This window comes from Cuculus canorus, chromosome 19 (genome assembly GCF_017976375.1).
Source record: "Cuculus canorus isolate bCucCan1 chromosome 19, bCucCan1.pri, whole genome shotgun sequence".
NCBI lineage: Eukaryota > Metazoa > Chordata > Aves > Cuculiformes > Cuculidae > Cuculus > Cuculus canorus.
In genome coordinates this window covers 11,860,503-11,877,163 of record NC_071419.1, presented here as the reverse complement: position 1 = coordinate 11,877,163, position 16,661 = coordinate 11,860,503, and the positions used below count along the sequence as shown (strand labels likewise).

The following is a 16,661-nucleotide window of genomic DNA, read 5'->3' as shown; positions in this document are numbered from 1 at the left end:
TCGGGGACAAGCTGGGCATTGGTTTCTGGCTGGTAAGCAATTGCACGTGCATTATTTACTTTGTATATTCTTCTGTTATTATTGTTATTACTTTTCTATTCAACTGTCTTTATCCCAACCCTTGAGCTTTACCTTTTTCTTTACAATTTTCTTTACAATTCTCTGCCCCATCCCACCGGAGGGGAAAGAGTGAGCACCTGTGTGGTATAGTTGCCAGCTGGTGCTACACCACAGCAGTCCCAGACGTAGCTGCAAGCTAACGAGCTTCCCTTCCAATGACAATGCTGGAAAACTGCAAACAAATCTATGAAGAAGCACTGAAACAGGGAGCAAAAAAAAAAAAGAGGCAGGAGGTAACAAAGCCACAAGCTGGCAAGGAAGTGAGTGAGTTAGCTGAGATTGCTGAAATTGCTTATGGCTACTACTTGAGTCAAAAAAAACTCATAAGAAATCCAAGAGATGATTATTAAATTTGTGAACTACACCAAACTTAGAGTGGCTGTCAGCATACGGCCAGACAGGAATAAAAAGCAAACTAACCTTGACAAAGAGAAGAAGTCTGGAGGAAAATGAAAAAGAAAGTTCAGTAAGAATTGTAAATTAGTCTCAGGAATCTCTGTCAGACACCTCAATGGACAAAGAGGTTGTCAACGGCTCTGTCACAGGGATGCAGTGATAGGATCATGGAATCATGGAATGGTTTGGTTGGAAGGGACCTCAAAGCCTGTCCAGTTCCATCCCCTACCATGGGGAGGGACACCTCCCACTGGATCAGGTTGTTCCAAGCCCCATTCATCCTGGCCTTGAACATCTCCAGGGTTGGGGCAGCCACCACTGCTCTGGGCAACCTGGGCCAGGGCCTCCCCACCCTCACAGCAAAACATCTCTTCCTAAGATCTCATCTCAATCTCCCCTCTTTCTGATCAAAAACATTCCCCCTTGTCCTACCTCTGCCCTCCCTGATCAGGAGCCCCTCCCCAGCTCTCCTGGAGGCAAACAATCCTACAACATTAAAGGAAGGCTGTATGCAAAGACTAGAAGCCTTTTAAAAGATACTAAAATGCAAACAGCGGTGGGCCATGTTATATAAGAGAGGAAACTATTGCTGTAAACATCGCTTCCAGTATTAAAATCCCTGTATCTGCTGAAGGTCAAAACTTTTTAAGCTCACCAGAAGCAATGATTTCTTTCACAATGCTTTCCAAGATCAGTTTTCAGTTTCTGCTATTTTCTAAGAGACAGGGGCACACACTTACGTGTTAACCACTGCAAAAAACAACAGAAGGATTTCTGTGGTAGCATTTCTGAAAGAAGACTTTTCCCTTTGAGCAAAGAGAAGGCTGAGAGGTTAGAAAAGAAAAAAATCCAATCATTCAATTGGTAAACACAAAAAATACCCCGGAGGTCTCTTCTGCAGCCTCAGCGATTGCTTTCACTAGAGGATAACTGCTGCAAAGGAGATTTCCTTCATCCAAGTTCTACAGCATGTGTCCAAATGCCTAAATGCATGATTTAATTCTGACTGCGGAACGACATTTGGAAGGAGACACAGCAGCTATCAGAGAACAGAGTTGCACTCTTATTTTTATAAAGACGGAACACAGGCCAAATCAGTGAACCTAAATCCTTGCTCCTTTGGCCACCCTGCTCTAATTAGCTATGGAGTGATTCTGGGTTTCCAGCTGAAGGTCAGCCTCAGCCAAGAGATGGCAAATCCCACATCATCCCATTCTTGTCCATCACACGAAGCAGCACCTGCACCAGCAGCTCTCCTGCAGAACATGGCACACCAACATTACCTCTTCAGCCAATGTCCTCATCCCACCACTAATAAATTGTGCTTTTAATAGTATTTCCTTTCAGGATGCTCGTCCAAGTCACTAGGATGCTCCTAAGCATATTGGAGTCTATCAAGCACTCCATCTAGCTTCCCTTAAATGAACTGCCAAAAAAGAATAAGCTCCAAACCTAACCTGAATTCTCATCCAAGTTCTCATTTTGATGATTGCCTTCTGGTTTCACCTCTCTGAATTCAACCTAGACAAGGTCTTGTGTGCTCTTCATACACTATCACAAGGTGACCTTGCATCACCAAAGACCATGATGCACTTCTGGACCATCTCCATGCCTCAACGCTACAAAGCCTTGCCTCCACTTTGCTTTCTTTACTTCTCACAGCCACTCTAAGGAGCTGTTGGCCAATTTTAGCCAGGAATGATCACCAGGCAGAACATCACAAGTTTCCTCCCACGCCCCGCAGGAGTCCAGATTTATTTTTCTCCTTCTACATAAAGACTTTGCTCTAAGGCTCTTCAAATCTCACCCCACTGTTCCTATTTCATTCACTTCTGGTGGCAGAAAAGCTGGGAATTAGAAAACAGGCAAAATCAGAGCAAATGCCACAACTTTCATTTCTATAAGCATCTTTTCATACAGAAGGCAAGGAGATAACATTCTCCATGTCAGGTCTCCTATTAACTTCTTCCTACATTGATAAATGGTTCAACTCCACAAATGGAATCAGAAGGAGAGACAGAATTTTACCTGCTGAGTGAATGGGAAAAGGTAGGGAGGCTTGGGCTGAGCCAGGAGACAGATGCCACCGCTCTTCCCTGCCACCTACCCCTTCACCAACAACCTATCACCAGTTTACAAGTGACTAAATTAATATAGCACGTCCTCAAATCTGGATTCTGCAGCTTAAAATGTGGAATAAAAACCCCATACAAAAGCATTCCATCTGTGCACGACAGCATATAGAAAACTGAGTGTACGCAGATGGGACGCATCACACGCTCCCTTCTGTCTCTCTCAACACAACAGCTTTGAATATCTGCCCTAAATAAAAACACAACTGACAACCCGTTATGTGCGAGGCCAGCAGGGCTGCGTACGCCTGTGTGTACTTGGCAGAGTTGGGATTGTTCTCTCCACTTTTAACAAACAACTCGCTTATAAATGGAAAACTCGCTAATGTTCAAATATTCTGCTGTGTTTCAGTGTCGGGAGGATTGTATGCAACTAAGTCTCCTGGAGGGAACAACTAGTTGGCCATCAAACATATAGAGATGAAGCTTAGGTTGCTCCAAAGCCAGCAGGACAGGATGCAGCCTTCTTATGATCCACAGTAGGGACAAACACTGATCTGGAACATTTCTAGTTCCATTAACAAGCTACCAACACATAAAAATAACACTCCAAAGTTGTTTATTTTCACAAGTTACATTAGGTGAAGACCATGGCTGAACAATATAGAAGAGCACATATGGGAATGTTTAAGCAGCAGCTCCATTCTCTGTCCAAGAAGCCTGTAGACAAACACAATAAAGTGAAGTTACACACGACAACTCAATGTACTACACAAAAAAGGACAATAAAAACAAAAAAGCGTATTTTCATAAAAAACAAATTTCATTTATTTCGTAGGAGGAGCGTCTGAGAGTGGAGGGAGCAGCTGGAACAGACAAGTACAGAAATAGCAAAATACAACTACAGAGAAGAAGGCCCCAAAGCTGAGCCCTACCAAGTGAGATGGCATCTTCACCTTGCCAGTACTACCTCCTGGATCGTGCTCTGTGGCCAAGCCCTATGGAAGAGAATGGAGCAGCTAACACATTGCCTGAGCCTGCAACAACTTGTAACTTCAGGTTTCCACACACCAGGTCTTTCACACTGGTATGAAACCAACTTCCTTTCAAGAATATGACTAAATCCAACTGCTTTCACGCCAATCTCAGCACCAGTCTTGCTGCAACAGCTGCCACTCTGTATTGATCATGCAAAGGAATACTGGGTTTTGCTGATGTTGAATTTCCTGCTTCCAATTAATGTTCCTACTTTTTGTTAGGGAATGAAAGCGAAATGGGGAACGATTGCTTAACTTCTGTCCCACTCGGTTATCTTTTCTTCAGGCCCAGACACCCTTCATTTGCAAGCTGTGCCACAATCTGTTATTGGGGAGGCAGTGCCTTGTTCAGCCACTGCTGTAAACAGAGATCATTCCTTGTTCTCACATTTTACTCTACATTTACTGATGCTGCGTTTAACCTGCTAGTTTAGTTTCCAGACACAACAGTGCCATAAGGCAGGTGCTTCTGCAGCTGTAGAGCTGACTATGCCAAAGTACTTGTGAATCCTCAGACTTTGTTATTTCTTTATCCATGGCCTTCCTCAGACCATCTGTGAGAGTGTTAAACAGCACAGATCTCAGAACACTCCTGGGTCACTCCAAGGGTAACCACCCCCCATTACAACAATTACCACCACACATTTTCTTACCTTTTAGCAAGTCACTGGATACCACAATTCATTCTCTTTTACCCCAGAAAGACCAGTTGCTGTAAGAAGCTGTGGCAAAGGAGCATGTCAGAAGCTGTTTGAGAATCTGAGGACACCATACACAGCGGAACACCCTAACTCAGATGTTTGCTGAGCCTCTCCAGTGCTTGAAGATTCATCAAGTGTAACTTCCTGTTACAAAAGACACGACTCTGCCACATTCCTATAAAATCCTGTGCCAAATAATTCTAATCTATATTATTCTTTTGACGATGCTGCACAATATAAAGCCAGATTTCTGTCTGCGGTTCCCCAAACTCCCTGGAACTCTTTGGCAAGTTGGCATGGTATCAACCCTCTCTGTTCTCTAACAGGGCTGAGGAGGTTTTAACTGAAAGGTTGAACGCAGCGGTTAGTAATCAAACAGTTTCTCCCTAGAATCCCCCCTGGGCTCTAACACCCTGGTCCCTGCAGTCAGTTATCACTCACTGCACTCCTAAATTTTTCCAATAGTGGGGTTTGAGACGGGTTCTGGTAAAGAAACCATGAGGAGTGTAGATGCCTCAAACTCATCTGCTTCTTTCTGCTCCCCCTTCTGCAAGTGATCTTTCACACTCCCGCCTCCAGGGGTTTCGCATACTTTCAGACAAGCTTCTTATTCTCAACATATTTGGAAAAGAACTGTTACTTTTTATACTTTCTGAAAGCTGTTCCTCTAATTTTTTGGTGTTTCAAAGTGTTTGTTCTTTTCTGTCTTCCTCACTCGCTCATGACTTCAGCTTTTGGAAGAGTGCCTCTGCCTCCACCGCCTTTCTGCCCTGCTGTTTCACATCAGAACTCTTCTCTCCCTCAGTCGCTTTTGATGGGGCCAGGGCATGTGCTCCGCAGTGCAGTGCCTTCAAATAACCCTCAAACTACCTTCAACACTTTATCCTTTCCACTACTCCTTTCAGTTTCCTTTTAACAAGCTTCTTCCTCTCGGTGCGCTTTCCCTTTTGAAATCAAACATCACTTCGCTGATATTTTGGCTTGGATCACTGCTGCAAGGATGTGTAAGTGCACTCGTGTTCACACTCACAGAGGGCCACTGGCAGTAAAGTTTCATAGATTCCTAGAATGGTTTGGGTTGGAAGGGACCTCAAAGCCCATCCAGTTCCACCCCCTGCCATGGGCAGGGACACCTCCCACTGGATCAGGTTGTTCAAAGCTTCATCCAACTTGGCCTTGAACACTTCCGGGGGCAGCCACCACTGCTCTGGGCAACCTGGGCCAGGGCCTCCCCACCCTCACAGCAAAACAATTCTTCCCAAGATCTCACCTCAATCTCCCCTCTTTCAACTGAAAACCATTCCCCTTTGTCCTTCCCTGGCACTCCCTGATTAAGAGCCCCTCCCCAGCTTTCCTGTACGCCGTGTCTGTCGTATAATGAAAATTTTCAATGACAAAGTGAAATTGGTGGGTAAAATTTTGGTGATAAAACAAACCAGACACGGTCAAGAAGAGCTGAGAAGTGTTGCTTGAACAATTACCTACAATTGTTGCATCAACCAATTCAGTTTTACCTAGACTCCTAAAGTTTTTCTGCTATTATTTGCCAACAAATAAAGACCACAGATTTGTATGAGAGGAAAAAGACCCAGCAAGTGTATTTTCTACCATTCGCAACAGATCAGAGACAAACCCTGTTCACATTAAGCCACCAAGCTCAGAAGAACAAAGGAAATCTTCTGGTGCCTTGACTTGGAGGTTATCTTGTCTATATTTGAGAAACTTACATTAACTATACAACATACTTTGAAATGTTTCCACATTCCAATGTGCCCATGAACCTCTACAGTAAAATGCACCTGAAACCAAACCTGACCATCGGTGTTTCTTGAGTCTTGTAAAAAGGAAAAAACATAGAGGAGTAATTGTTTCTGCAGAGCTACCTGGCAGTCTCGGGGGGAGGAAAGAAAAAGTGAAACCACTAGAGAAAGGCTGCAGCTGCAGGCTTGAAAACTTATTTGGATATGAGAAAGAGAAGAGAAGAGCAAAAGTAGCTACAAACTGCTGTCGGATTAGCCAAGGACTGATAACTTGGCACTCCTGAGAAGTGGACAGTTCAGCTTATTTTTCAATTTGTTGTGTTGAGTTTTCTCTATTCATTCTACAGAAAATGTGAAACATTAATTACTCATCAAGAAAGGTAATTAGTACCTAGCAGTTATTCATCATCCACACACAGAATAACTGTTTCCATTACTTCTGTTGTTGTTAGTAAATACATAAGTATCAATAAAAATGAATACACAGGTCAAAAACAGCACAGCTCGTTAAGAAATTAAAACTAACTCCTCTCTTTGGAAGTTCAGCACCAAATGCATCACTGAACAAAAGATTTGCTTTAGAACCTTGATGAAAAGCAACAAACGACAGGACCTTGCAAGCAGTGCATTTTCAGCACTCACTGAAAACCATTGTGACAGTTTTTAACCCTACTCCAACTCTTTGTGCTGGTGTGGATGCTGATCCTGGTCCTGTCAGAGACTCTAAATAGGACATTGCTAAGAAAAAACACAAGTGAAAATGTCTCATTAAGCATGATTTTGTTTGGAAAACTCCTGGTATGCTGACAGAGCTGCCTTTTACCAAAGTATAAAATGAAGAAGGTAAAGAAATTGCTGAAAAACAAAATGCTGGACATAATGTTACAAGGAACATCTTCAGTCAAAGGCTAAATCCTCACAGAAGGAAAGGCAAAGTTACCAGAGAGAGAATAAAAAGCATCAGCGCTAACATTACTGGTTAAACTGATTAGATGACTACAGAGGGAGTTATAAACCGGGATTTAGGCATCAGCGTGTATTTAAATGCTGCTGTTCATTCAGCTGAGCCCTTCATTACCCTGCCCTGTTCCTGAAGCTGCTAAGGTTACAGAGACCTTGCCTTTCCTTGCCCATCACTTGAAAGAGCACAGAAAGTAAAGTGAAAGCAATGAATGTTTTCCAGTTATTGCACTATGTTTCATACCATATTTCAAACCATCTTGGGTAACACCTACTGCCAACCGCTCTAAATCACACCAGAGCAGCCGCAGGACCTGCCATGTGGTGATTCAGCACTGACTCATCCCAAGAAGAAAAACTGTGGGCCTTGCAGTCAGGCTTTTTTACAGGGCTTAGAAGTGTAATACCCAGTATAGAATCACAGAGTGGTTTGCGTTGGAAAGGACCTCAAAGCCCACCCAGTCTCACCCCCTGCCATGGGCAGGGACACATCACTGGATCCGGTTGCTCCAAGCCCCATCCAACCTGGCCTTGAACCCCTCCAGGGATGGGGCAGCCACCGCTTCTCTGGACAGCCTGGGCCAGGGCCTCCCCACCCTCACAGCAAAACATTTCTTCCTGAGACCTCATCTCAGTCTCCCAACTTTCAGCAGCGAGAACACAGAAAGGCAGGGTTTCAGGCGAGCCAGACCCACTGCTTTCTGTAGCCTCTGGTACTCAAAGCAGGAATTGCAGCCCGAGATGTGGTTGCAAGCACAGCACACACTCTGCACAGGCTTCTCCTCTTTGGATTTGCAGTTGTACGGTTAAAGGGCTTACATTTTCATTCACCGTTTATCACAAAGCTTAGCAGCAGCAGAACAAATGCCAATGAACATAAAAATAAAGAACACACAGGGCACCGTGAGAACAGGTTTAAGGGGGAGGGGAAATGTTTATACCATCTTCCAGAGTAAATTGAAGGAATTCTCGATGCCCGGGACAATATGGCCCAAGGGAAACGGTAATGGGAGAGAAATAAATTCTTTCACCTCTGGGCTGAAACCCAAGCCAGGCTGGCAGTAGCCAAGAACCATTAGCTCCACATCTGCTAGCTGTTTGGGAACCCACGTGAAGTGAGCTGTATCCCTCAGTGTCCACATCACAGCCCCGTTAATTGGCACCACGTTGGCAAACCAAACAGAGGGGTTAAAGTCTGAGCATGCAGCAAGCAGCAACTACACGATCAGTCTGCTTCAGTCCTGAGTTCGTATGTGATAAATTAGACGTTTGGCATATGTAACCCCATCCAATTGCCCCTCCATCCTGCTCTGCCCTCAGAATAAAATCCTAAACCCAAGGAAGCCAAAAAACTGTCAGCGTTCCCTCATCAGGCATACAGTTTCTGAATTAGTAAGACACATTATTAAACTGATCACTATTCAAAGTAAGTTAAGCAACTGCTTAAACTTTAAGTAAAATACTGTATAGCATAAAGTGTGATCTGAAGTGTTTGAACAATAGGTACCAATAACCATAACTGCAGTTTTTAACTCAAAAATGCAACATTCACTGAAATAGTAGTAGCGATATTATAAATTCCAAATAGCAATACAGCTCTTTTTTCGTTTTCCTTCCTTCTTTGCAGCTTCCTAGCTAAGAAAGAGTAGAAAGAAACAAAGCTGCCCTAGGAACAAGAACCATTTATTAGGAAATTATCCTTTGGATGGCTCATGGTGAAACAGTTGTGTCTGAGGACAAAGGAAAAAGTCATCATGTCTTAAAAAACAGCAACAAAAGAAACTTGATTTTTCATTTCATCTGAATATGGCAGCATAAACCCCAGTCTGAACTAAGAAGGAAGAAAACTAAAGCTACAGTTTAGAAACCGTTCCTGATGTTTACACATCACTTCAGTTTAAAGAACTGCTTGTGATGGCAACATGATGAAAGCTGTTGAGCACGAAGGGAGATAGAAATGAGGCCAAAAGAAGCATCTTTGCCAGAGCTCTACCAGAAAACAGAATCACAGAGTGAGTTCCTTTGGGAGGGACCTTTGGAGGCTTCCAATCCAATCAACTGCTCAAAGGATGGCCGACTTCAAAGGGGGATGAGGTTGCCCAAGGATATTTCAGATGAAAGCAAAGTATCATACAACGTCCTGCAAAAGCCACGTATAAAATAATTGGTTTCACTAGCTGAATACCCCTTTCATTTACTGTTGCTCTGGAAAGATGAAAGTTCTAAGCTGTTTGGAGAAGCAATAATGGCTAGCGGCCATCAAGACCAGTAATGAACTGAAAAACCTCATCTAAATATCCATTAGTACCAAGGTCTGGAGAAGTTAACTTGAAAAATGCAGACTGGAGGACAGGAGACTGTCTGAAAGAACCTGGAAGGCATAATCATCCCAAGATCCATGTCTTATCTTACGGTGGAAAGATAGGCTCAGTTCTCACAAGAACAACACAGGCAGCGACAAAAGGCCAGTCTGCAGGAAAACAAACCACCCCCTGTAACTGCATTCCACAGCCCTGTTCAAAGGGATGGGGTTTTTCTTCTTGTGCAAGAAAGAAACACTGTAGAATAACATCCAGAGAATGTGATAGTATCTAAGTTGCCTTGAACATGAACAGTCTGCTTCTTGTAGCACAGGCTGCTAACCACCACCTGCCGTACCCGTCCTGGCCACAGCCTCTTTCTACAAAAGACACAGCCCGTTCCCAATGTCTGCACACGCTGCCAAGGAATTAGTGTTTTCTCCAAGAGCTTGGTGGACCAAGGGATTTGCCTGGCACAGCAAGACCGCTCCTTCTCCAGAGCTGCAACATCACTGCCGGGCCTGGCAGTGGCTCCCTGCTTCAGAAACTGAAGCTACAACCCCCTCTGTCCCATCAGTGACTGCTAAAGCATCTGAGGTGGATATTTCCTGACTCTCTTCTATAACATTGAGAAGCAGAAAAGGATGATACCCTATTTTTTAAATGCCAGACAAATTCCTTCTGCTTGAAGACACATTATTATACGCTGCATTCAGTCCTGGAATCCACAGCACCAGAAGGACATGGATCTGTAGGGAGTGAGTCCAGAGGAAGCCACAGAGATGATCCAAGGGCCGGAGCAGCTCCCATACAAGGACAGGCTTAGAGAGTTGGGGTTGTTCAGCCTGGAGAAGAGAAGGCTTTGGGGAGACCTTAGAGCAGCTTCCAGTCCTGAAAGGGACTCCAGGAAAGCTGGGGAGGGGCTCTGGATCAGAGAGTGCAGGGAGAGGACGAGGGGAACAGTTTTCAGTTAAAAGAGGGGAGATTGAGATGAGATCTCAAGAAGAAATGTTTTCTTCTGTGGGTGGTAAGGCACTGATCCGGGTTGCCCAGAGAAGCGGTGGCTGCCCCATCCCCGGAGGTGTTCAAGGCCAGGTTGGACGGGGCTGGGAGCAACCGGATCCAGTGGGAGGTGTCCCTGCCCATGGCAGAAGGTGGAACTGGATGGGCTTTGAGGTCCCTTCCAACACAAATCACACGTGAGGTGGGATCTGCTGGGCCAACATCTGAAAGAGAATTACGGGAGACTGTAATGACTAAAGTCTAACACAAAAGCTGGAAGAAACCAAACGAGCAACAAAGACACAGATATTGCAACTGGTCTGTATTCAGCCCATCAAGCTGCCAGTTCAGGATGCGCTGAAGGGAATCTTCAGCACTAACTCAGGGCGCTACAGGAATCAGTTGTGTGATAAGGTGTAAGTAGAGGCTATAATCGGATGATGTAGTGAGCTGCTTTAATGAGTTGTTCTAACATGCGCTTCTCAACCTCCATGTTCATCCCCCACTTCTCAACCCTTATGTAGAACCCTCACTTCTCAACCCTCATCAAGGATGCCTCAATACTCAAATAAATGTTTTCTCACAAAAAGAAGCATAGAAATAATACCAAATGCATGAGTTTCCTGCGTGTAATTCCTCTCCATTTGGAAAACAGGAGGGGCCCAAGAAAAAAATCCTTCCCCGCAGGGGAGGAAGGCAGGAAGGAAGGAAATGTGAATTACACACACCTCTGGATAAGGCCCCTTTAAAAAAAGGAAGGAAATTAGAGTTAACTAAAAAGAGCATGTTTAGCATCACTGCACAAGCTGAGGAAAGAGCCCTTGGAGCTCCTGGATGCTGCTGCCTCCTCCTGGCGCTGCTGGGCTTTCCTGGGTCGCTGCAACACAGAGAGGCTGAAGGTCCATGTTTCACCCTTTCCTTTGCAGTACCACTTTGAAGTTACCGACAAATCCAAGTCACTATGTTATGGGTGCCTCTCCCTGTGTGATCCTATGCTTTTTTGTAATAGGGCTGTTAAAAACCACATGCTTTCCTTTTTTTCTTTTATTAAAAAGGGATAACTCGTAATGGAGCAGAGACAAAGGGTCTGTTGATACAACAACATGTGGATTAAATCTGAAAGGAGAAGGAAAGCTGTTCTGTCAAAATGACAATCCTGAACAGAGGGCTTATATCTAAATTGGGGTCATAAATCAACAGGAAAGATTCCTCTTTGGCTGAAACAACCATTTATTTGGGCACGGGACAAGAGCATTTAAGAATCGCTCAGGATACTGTGCACAAAAGGCTTTCTTCACTTTGGTTCTTTTTTGCTTGCTTTTGTGTTTTAAGTATGTTCCCAAAGTTTTGCATTTAGTTTACTTAAAATTATTTACTTTTTGCTTTAAAGCTGTGAGAAATCACCATGCCAGCACCACTGGGTTCGGAGCTAAACAGCTCCTACAGCAAAAAAAAGCTGCTTCTCTCCTGTGTTTTTATAAACACATGCTCTACTTCTTCCTTTAAATTGTGAGTAGCAGCTTTTTCACTCTTATTTCAGCAGGAAAGGCTCTCCAGTTGTTGCTGCTGCCCATGTCAGACAGCAGTTTGTTCCACGCCTTCGGAGACCAACATGATGATTTTGTGATTCTATGAACCAGCTGCCCAGGGCTGAGTCTCCATCCCTGGAGGGGTCCAGAAAGCCTGTGGCCGTGGCACCTGAGGACATAGTTTAGTAGTTGGCACGATGGGGTTGGGCTGACAGTTGGACTGGATGAGCTTAGAGGTCTTTTCCAACCTTAATGATTTTGTGATTCCATAATCTGCCACATCAGCATGTCAGTCTGGAGATGGGTGAGTAGTACAGAGGTGCTCCGGAGGCAACAGTCACAACATCACCCTCGAAATACTGCACGGAAACACACGCTCAGTCTCTAGGTCCTCAAAACCACAAACTGATACTGATGCACAGTGAAGAAGGAGAACTCGGCAGAACCCTACATACGCCACTGACTGTAACTAGAGATGGGACCAAGATTTTAATAAAAATCCCATGGTACCTGGAACTGATCTGAGAGCTAAAGCAAAGGTGACACCAGCATCCACCCGTGACACTAAACACAACATGCCATGAAGATGGCATTGGCCAACCTAAGACACCACACACCTCCAGCGAGTCTTCAAGGAACGGCAAAGCCAATCATAGTGTAACCCCAGACAGCAGCTTGGCACTTGCTCACCTCCCACCACCACACAAGGGAACGGGGAGGAGAATGAAACAAAAGTAAAACTCGTGGGTTGAGATAAAGACAGTTTAATAGGACAGTGAAAGTGAGAGAGAACAATAATAATAATAATAATAGAATACATAAAATAAGTGAAACAGAATACAACTGCTCACCACTCAATCACTGATGTCCAGCCCCTCAACCCAAGTAGCAATCACTGGCCCCTGGGTAGCTCCCCCAGTTTATATCCTGTGCATCATGTGGGATGGGATAGGATATCCCTGTGGCCAGCTGGGGTCAGCTGTCCGGGCTGCGTTCCCTCCCAGCTTCCTGTGCACCCCTCGCCTTCTCACCACTATGCCAGTAGAGAAGCCTAAAAGTCCCTGACTGCTTGGCAACAAGTGAAAACATCACTGTGTTCTCAACACGATTTTCATTCCAAATCCAAAACCCAGCACTACACCAGCCATCAGAAAGAAAATGACCTCCATTGCAGCCAAAACTAAGACAAAAACATAAATCATCATCAGAATAAACTTTCAGTTCCACAGAAATGTTCTGAGAGAAAATACCTGTAGGAGACGCTTCTCAAGGCTGGAAGGAGGGATTTCATACAGGCACACTGGAGCTCCTCATTAGCGTGTTCTGTAGCTGTCACTGGTTGCAGATCACTATCACCTTCTAGAACATCTAGACTGTGTGCGTTGTAAAACATGAGAGGGCATCCACATACTGTACAGCAGGTGTGAAGACTTTGTTTGAAGCCTCTGTGATTCTAAACATTATTCCTGATACAATTTACAGAAATCACAAAAACTGAGCTCTTCAAAACCATTAAAAATGCAATCCCCAGCCACACAGATGAAAATGCTTCAGGCTGAGTAATGGGCTTTTTCTACCAAGGAAACCCTTACTTAAACCATTTCAACTTAAATTCCAATGGCCAGTCAGGCAAATGGAAGTTCTCTCAGAGACCATAGCCGATGCAGTCACTCAGATGCCATCCCTGACAGCCTGATGTCTACCCTGCTGTGTCTATTGCTCTAGTGCCAGCTCACCAGAACAATCCAGGCAGCCACACAGCAGCCTGAGGGTCAGGGCTGGGCTGCCTTTGCCTCAGAGGAGCTCTTGTTGCCACCCTCCTACGAGGGGCGGTGGGAGATGGGAAGTACACAAGTTATCTTGCTTGCATTTAGCGCAGCAGCTGTTTTGCCAGGCTACCCAGCCAAGACCTTTCCATAAGAGCTGTTCACCTTAGAATCACAGAATGATTTGGTTGGAAGAGACCTCAAAGCCCATCCAGTTCCAACCGCCTGTCATGGGCAGGGACACCTTCCACAGGATCAGGCTGCTCCAAGCCCCATCCAACCTGGCCTTGAACCCCTTCAGGGATGGGGCACCCACCACTGCTCTGGGCAACCTGGGCCAGGGCCTCCCCAACCTCACAGCAAAACATTTCTGTCTAAGATCTCATCTCAATCTCTCCTCTTTCAGGCTTGTGCCAATCATCTGCCTTACAGACTGCAGGAGACTTTCAACAGCGCTTCTTCCCACGCACCCTCAACCATCCGCATGGTACTACATCTCAGCTCAGCTGCCTCCTCATTTACCCTCCAGTTAGAACAGACATGAAGGACTCCCGAGGAGGAACATCTCAGCTTTCCTCCCTTACTCCAACAACCACTCTTTGCCATAAAGCTAACAAGGAGCCACACAAGTGGGACTAAGACAGAAGGTGCAAGAGGAAATTAAAAACTAGGAGAGGGGAAAAAAGATAGCCTGACAAGTACTTTTTTCTTATTATTCTGCTTTAATTTTGGAGAAGTGGAGTCTCACAGCCATCAGAGTCCATAGAAGTATGGACTACATACCAAGCAAAGCATAACACGATTTTTCGGCTGTACCACAGAATCTTGGGATAAACCCCCAGGTTCTCAATGTCCGCTATTTCTGACCCATAGGTGACAAAGCTGTCACACCAAGTGAAGCTCAACCCCTGACAAGGAAGACGTGCCAGTCCCGGCTGGAAGAAACACTGCCCAGGATGGAGACATTCAATCTACCAGGCAACTGGTGTCTGGTCATAGCAGCTACTGCCCCACTCCATGGCCTCGTTCCAATCCTCTCCCCACACACCTCTCCTCCCACCCTCGAGAGGCACCCAGGCACTGTACACAGAACCCAGATGCCAGCAGGAATGTGAATGCAGCAGTGGGAACTGGGAGGCTCAGGACAGCCATGTGATGAAGACGAGGTCTGTGCGGTGTGGGCACGGCTCCAGCTCAGGAACAGGCCCTATGGTTTTGCCAAGCCCATCAGTGTGGGTACGGTTCAGTGCTAATTGCTTAGAAAAATGTTTCGAGTCACACCGGTTTGGTCGGCTTCTTCAAAAGCCAACCAAGGTATGTGTTGGACAAGGTTAAGATTATGTTTGTGTTTACAGACAATCTGACTCCTGCATGTAAAGAATGCTTCTCTTTGGACAAAAACATCAAGAGAAGTCAAAAGAAACGCAAATGGTCTGGCTCTGTAATCTCGCCAGAACAGAAGCTGAGCAATCATCATGGTCTGAAATTTGACTTCCCTGGCTCCTGCTTGGTTCAATATTTACATTACATTCTTAAAATATTCTAAAGCACTTGAAGTTTCAAAGCACATTCATAGACATCGATTAATTCTCCCAAGATAGAAATCACTGTCCGCTTTATTCCAGCAGGAAGGTGACAGAAGACATAGTAAGGTACACATCAACGGCCCAAAAGGAACTGATGCAAGGGCTGGAACTAAAACCCGTGAATTTCTGAAGCAGCTTACTGTTTCTAAAGGATTTATTTTCTTTAAGATAACAACGGTGCCAAAAATAGGTCTCAAGTGGACACACATTTAGGATCAAAGCAGTTTATGGGGTAAAAACCATGAGAAGAGCAAGTCATTTAAATTAATCAATCCACAGCTGGAAACGTATAGTGAATTATCGAATAGCTTGTTGCTACATTCCACAGGGAGCACAAACATTAAAGCAGCCCACAACACAGACAATCTTGTCTTGTACTGTAAGACTGCAAAGTACACAGGGTAATAAGCCTCATACTTCGCTCTGCTCTGTGGCAGCAAATCATATCTGCACCAGGACTTGCAGTGTGCGTGGTGAGCACTGCCTGACACGTTATTCGAGTGCCCTCTAACGAAGCTGAGGCTGCATTTCAGCACATGGAAACCAGAAAAACCCCAAAGAGACTCTGCAGAAATTTCTCATGGAACACCAAGCATTGTTTCCATTTAGTCAAAAGGGGAAAACAGGTGATCCCTGCTCACTGGGGACCGCTCCAGCATGGTTTATATTACCCTGTATCATGCAAGCCCTCACTGGGAAACACCTGGGTGGGCAGCAGTGCAGAGAAAGATGGGAAAATCACAGTACTCCTATTCCAAAAGAAGGAAACCGGATCAGATGGGGTCGCCGGGCAGTTAAACTGAGCACAACTTTTGAAGACAAACTGAGTTCTACACAATTTAGCTTATCTATAAGGAGCTGCTGGGTAACTTTTCAACATAGGATGTAGTCAAATCAGTAACGGAATACCAAGAATGTAGTTCACAAATCAAAATGCAGCCTCCATAAATCTATTCCCTAATACACTTGCTGTACCATCAAATATTGATTATTTGAAAGGATTTCTTCATCTAAGAGCAGTCACACAAACTACAGTGATGAAACAGTATTTGCTACAAGCTTATAAGACCGGTGCTGGGTTTATTGTCATATTCCCTTTCACATCCCTACATAAACCAATAAAACATCCTAAAAAAAAAAAGAGATGTTTGCATTACTTTTAGAAACAAATTCCACACAACAGATATTGATCCTCAGAACAGAAGTTAATTTTAATAATCTCAATGTCCAATTGTCCAAACAGGACTGTTCCCCCTTCAAAGATCTCCAAATAAACATGTGATGAGGGCACAGCTTCTCTGTGTGGGATCAGAACAGTCAGAGCAGCCTGTGCAGTGGGTGCACTCACCCTCTCAGCTGCCAAGGAGCTCCATCATCATCCCCCAGACACCCAAGCATAAGGTGAGGGACATCAACAAAGAAATAAGAGTTG

General features: G+C 44.7%; 2 protein-coding genes across 4 annotated transcripts in view; both read right to left on the bottom strand.

Moving 5' to 3' along the window:
- Nucleotides 1–16,661, bottom strand: part of LOC104059135 (ectonucleoside triphosphate diphosphohydrolase 8-like) — a 138,223-nt gene that overhangs the window by 54,806 nt on the left and 66,756 nt on the right. The window lies entirely within an intron of this gene.
- Nucleotides 1–16,661, bottom strand: part of EXD3 (exonuclease 3'-5' domain containing 3) — a 333,185-nt gene that overhangs the window by 299,839 nt on the left and 16,685 nt on the right. The window lies entirely within an intron of this gene.